A 5,318-nucleotide genomic window follows, 5' to 3' on the forward strand; every position below is an offset into this window, starting at 1 on the left:
TTACTTGGCTCCTGGAAGTAGGGTAAGTCATCCTTAACGGTGTAATGAGGACCCTTCTGACTCCATTCCAGTAAGGTTGAAGAGTCTAGAAGTTGTTTTACTTGCGTTTGGATGTCCTCAATAGTGTGCAATGAAGTTAAGCCTAAGATTCTTTGCTCAGGTATGATGGGCACAGGTTCTAAGCTCGAATTAGGTTCTTCCATGCCAATCCGGGATAAGGCGTCCGCTTTTCCATTCTTGCAGCCAGGGCGATAGGTAATTACAAAATCAAATTCCGCAAAGAATAGAGCCCATCGGAGTTGTCGTGAAGATTGAGCTTTGGCCGTCTTTAAATACTGTAAGTTTCTGTGGTCCGTAATTACGGTAATGGTGTGTCTTGCCCCGAGAAGATAGTGACGCCAAGCCTTGAAAGCAGATTTGATGGCCAGTAACTTTTTATCAGTAATTGCGTAGTTGATTTCAGGAGGAGAACATTTTCTGGACCAAAAGGCCACTGGGTGTAGTTGGTTAGTTTTTGGGTCTCTTTGCGACAGGACAGCTCCCATGGCCGAACTGGATGCATCGGTTTCCACTATGTACGGGAGATCTGGGTGCGGGTGTTTCAGTACAGGTGCAGAGGTGAATTTGGTTTTCAGGTCCTGGAAGGCTTGTTCGGCTTCAAGAGTCCATTCGAAGCGTTTGTTTTTCTTTAGGAGAGCGGTGATGGGTTGGACTGTTCGGGAAAATTCCGGGATGAATCTTCGATAGAAATTGGCAAAGCCGAGCATGCTCTGAACTCCCTTCACCGAGCTAGGAGATGGCCATTTGAGGATGGCGTCCACCTTTCGCGAGTCCATTCGGACTCCTTGAGGTGTCAGGATGAATCCGAGAAACTCAACTTCTGTGGTATGAAAAACGCATTTTTCGAGTTTTGCAAATAGTCTGTGCTGGCGCAATTTCTCAAGAACTGCCCTAACATGTTTTCTGTGATCAGATTCTGAAGAAGAGTACACCAGGATGTCGTCAATGTAAACAATGACACAGACATCGATAAGTTCCCGAAGAACATCATTCATAAAGTACTGAAAGGCGGCAGGTGCATTGCACAACCCGAAGGGCATCACCTGATACTCGAAGAGCCCAAATTTGGTGCGGAATGCAGTCTTCCATTCGTCGCCTTCTTTTATGCGCACCAGGTGATAAGCTCCTCGGAGATATAACTTGGTGTACACACAAGCGTCTTTCACCTGGTCGATAAGCTCAGGGATCAAGGGCAGAGGATAACGATTCTTAATCGTTATTTGATTTAGCGCCCTAAATCAATAGTCTATACACGTTCTAAGGTCGCCTTCTTTTTTCGGCACGAAGAACAGAGCTGAAGAGACAGGAGACTTGGACGGGCGAATAAAACCATTGGCTAGGTACTGATCTAAATACTGACGCAAATGCAGGTTCTCAGGTTCCGTAAGAGCATAAATCCTACTACAAGGTAGTTGAGCATTGGGTACCAGATCGATTTGGCAATCATAAGACCGATGGGGAGGTAACGTGTTAGCCTGTTCTTTCTGAAAAACGTCTTGGAATTCTTGGTATTCTGACGGTAGCTGTACAGGGGTGGAAGTTGCTGAGGCTAGACCCATAGCTGGATTTCTTGAATAATAAGTTGGTTCACAATCAGGAAAACTTATCTTCTTTGCTCGCCAGTCAATTCTGGGATTATGTGTTTCTAACCAAGGAATTCCAAGAATTACTTGAAATTGTGGGGCCTTGATCACATCAAACACGATTGCTTCCCGATGTCCATCCTGACCCACCAGAGTCACTTCAACAGTGGAATGCGTTACTGGCCCTGAGGCTATTTCGGTTCCATCTACTGTAGTAATGACATCTTGGGTTACTTTCGGGCGGAGAGGAAGCTTGATCCTGGAAGCCAATTCACGGTCTATGTAATTTCCAATAGCTCCACTGTCGATGTATGCTTTTATAGCATGCAACTGCTGAGGCTGTTTTGGGTTCACGAGCACCATTGGCATGACAAAATGCGAGGTCAAAGAGTTAGTTTTCAAGCTCGGCAAGCGGACCCCTACGCTTGTCGGGCTAGGTCGTTTCCCGAATCAGGTGTCAATAATTCGTTATCAGTAGCTCCAACCACCTTCTTAAGTGGTTTAACTGGACAATTTCGAAGAAAGTGACCGGAAGTCCCGCAATACAGACAAAGTTGCATTTGCCGCCTTCTCTCTCGTTCTTTCTGCGTTAATGGTCCTTTAACGCCACCGATTTGCATAGGTTCAGATACGTCGGTACTCTTGGAGTTAGCGTGGGTTTTGATCGGTACTCGGTTTTCATACTTGAACCGATCTGCTTTTCTATTTTGAAGTCTGTGATCAAGTTGAACCACCAAGTCTATGTAGTCTGCGCAGACCTGGGGTGGGTTTACTATCTGAGCTAGAACATCCTTTAGCTCTCCGCGCAGGCCTCGATGAAACAATGTGATCCTTTTGTTTTCTGGCCATCCCGTTTCCACAACCAGTCTGTTAAAGGTGGCAATGTAGGACAGAAGATCCTGATTACCTTGTCGTAAGGATAGCAGTTCGTTATCAAGGGCCTGTCCTTGAGAGTGTCGAGCGAACAATCTTTCCATGCTGGCCTGGAAGCCCTGAAAATCCTGGAGAATGGGATCATCCTGATTTACCAATGGAATAGACCAATCGGCAGCACTGCCACTGAGGTAAGATAGTATAAAGGCTACCTTGGTCTGATCGTTAGGGAAGGCTCCGGGTCTGCACACAAAAAGTGTAAACGACATTGGTTCATAAAGACGGCATATTTCTTGGGATCCCCCGCAAAACGTTCAGGCGGGGCCAAAGGCATGTGTCCAGGTAGATTAATTTGTACCGGGTTACTCAAACCCATTGATGTGGAAATATCTCCGGAATTAGGTAAAGGAGTGTGCCCTGCCTGGGCCTGTAATAACCTTTTGGCTAGGTCATCTGTTCTTTCCTTGGTAAGATCAGTTCTCTTTTGAGAGCGTTAGTCTCCTGGCGGGCTGAGCGCACCTCCGCCTGTAATTCCCCCAAAAAGCTGGGCCAGCTGGTCAGTCTCGGAAGTCTCCATAGCGCCCGGGTGGGAAATTGTGGGTAGGCTTCGCGTTCTGTAACGCTCACCTGATTCCCACGGAGGCGCAGGTCTGGCTTCGCGTGCTGATGCTTCTTCAATGGTGAAGCGCAGGACTCTGAAGATGGACAGGAAGGGCCCCTCTACTCTGGCTTCTCCGGCTCGCAGGAATATTCCCCTGTGCGTGAAAAGGGAGTATTACCTACTGACTGAGTTATGCTCAAGCCTCCCACTCTCTTCCAACCCTCCACGATACCCTTCCACGATTCCCCGTGAAGTCTCACCTTAGGGTCAGGAAGGATGAGCTCTCCATCCTGCTTCTGATGCAGGGGCGCGTTGAAACCCAGTTACTTCACTGGATTGAGGATTATGGGAGTTCAGGTAAGCTTGACTATTCAGGTAAGGCTCTGTAAAAGTTCTGTTGCAAGTTCAAAAGTCCAAGCTTAATAATAATGTTCATTGTCTTTTTCCCCTTAGGGGCCGGGGTTCGGAATGCCGGAGATATGGCGCCGACCCGAAGTGATACGTGCAGTTCCAGTAAATGACAGGTAAGTTCTGGATGAGCGCTCGGGTAATGTCTTTGCATTCGCTCATTCAATGTCTTTGTCTTTTTTCCCCATAGGGGCCGGGGTCCGGATGCCTGGAAGCGGCAAGACCCGAAATGAAATGGGAATGACCCAACAGGTAAGACTTAGAAGGAAACTGAGCTTTTCCTATTCCCTTCCTTCTCTCACCTTGTTCTTGTCTTTCTCTCTAGGTTCTGGGAAGTGGCTGTGGATCCGGATGATCGCTGCTGAAGATGGTGGCGTCCAGGAAAGGTGAGTGAAATGCAGCGCTGCAGCGATCGTAGCGAAATGCTTTTAAAATGATGTCTTCCTTTTCAGGATCGTCGGTGTGATGTCTCTGTGGTGCTGATTTAGCAGGTAAGGTCTTTTGTCTCCCTTTGCAGGTGACCCAGGATACTGACAGGCGTGGCTGAGGTCCAGATGCAGGAGCTGACACGGTGAGCGTCCAGCTGCGAGGAGCAGAACAACGCGAAGCGTAAGTTGCTGATCGGGTGTGGTTTAAATAGCTTTGGAAGAAGTTGCAAGTGTGTATCCTTCCTCCGATCAGGTATGTATCCTTCCCCGACCACACCCGGGTGGAAAGTTATCCCACAGGTAAAGTAGTTCCATTCAGGCCTCAAGAGGGCCTGGATGTGGCAGCATGGTCTGCATCAGGTAAGTGCACATTAAAACACTTGAACACATGTCTAGCTTTATGAGCCTGGCGCCTAAGGCGCCAGGACAGGGGTCCAACATGAGCCTGGCGCCTAAGGCGCCAGGACTGCATCCAAAGGGCCCCAGCACATGCTGCATGATAGTGATATGATATGATAAGATAAGGCATGTGTAAGGCGCCTATACACAAGTGTTTCAAGGCGCGACGAGGCAGGGAGGGGGGAACAAGGGGTAGACACAACGATCCTACTAGGCCAGGTGTCATTCAGATCGCGCAAGTGCAGGGGTAGGGGGAAGGGAGAGGTGCATGGGGAAGGGGAGGGGGGAAGTGCAGTACAAGGTAAGTAGAATAAATAAATAAAAGGGCCAGCTGGTGGCAAGTGCAAGGTAAGTGCAGAACAAGTGCTGGGAAGGGGGGGCTGTAGGGATACAGAGACAGTCCCGCAGTGCAGGGGTTGCCAGGGAGGCAGTGCAAGTGGAGAGTGGCTGGGCCCAGGACCGAGGTCGGTGAGAGTGGCCCAGTTGCAGATTCAGTGCAGTTTCAGCGAAGAATTAGCAGGGGAGAGGGAGAGAGAAAGCAGAAGCAAAGAGGAAGGTTTTGAGGTGCTTCTGGAACCGGAGATGGTTCTCCTCAAGTTTCAGGGGGGCAGGAAGGCTGTTCCAGAGGGAGGCCCCTGTCGCAGAGAGAGATCTACCCCAGCTCGTTGCTTCGAGAAGCGGCTGACCCTGAGGGAGTTGGAGACGGATGAGCGAAGGGCTCGGGAAGGAAGATATTTAGGAAGAGAGAGTTGAAGGTATTTAGGCCCCAGGCCCCAGAAGGCCTTGTGGACAATGAAGAGGGTTTTGAACTTTATCCTCGCAGCCACTGGGAGCCAGTGTAGAGATTTCAGTCCTGGAGAGATACGGTCCCTGGGCTTGAGGCCAAGGACAAGTCTCGCAGTTCTGTTCTGGATGAGTTGCAGAGGGCGGCGTGTGGAGGCAGGCAGATTAAGATGGAGGCTGTTA

The sequence above is a fragment of the Ambystoma mexicanum genome, chromosome 10, assembly GCF_040938575.1.
Source record: "Ambystoma mexicanum isolate Mex_15411 chromosome 10, UKY_AmexF1_1, whole genome shotgun sequence".
Lineage (NCBI taxonomy): Eukaryota > Metazoa > Chordata > Amphibia > Caudata > Ambystomatidae > Ambystoma > Ambystoma mexicanum.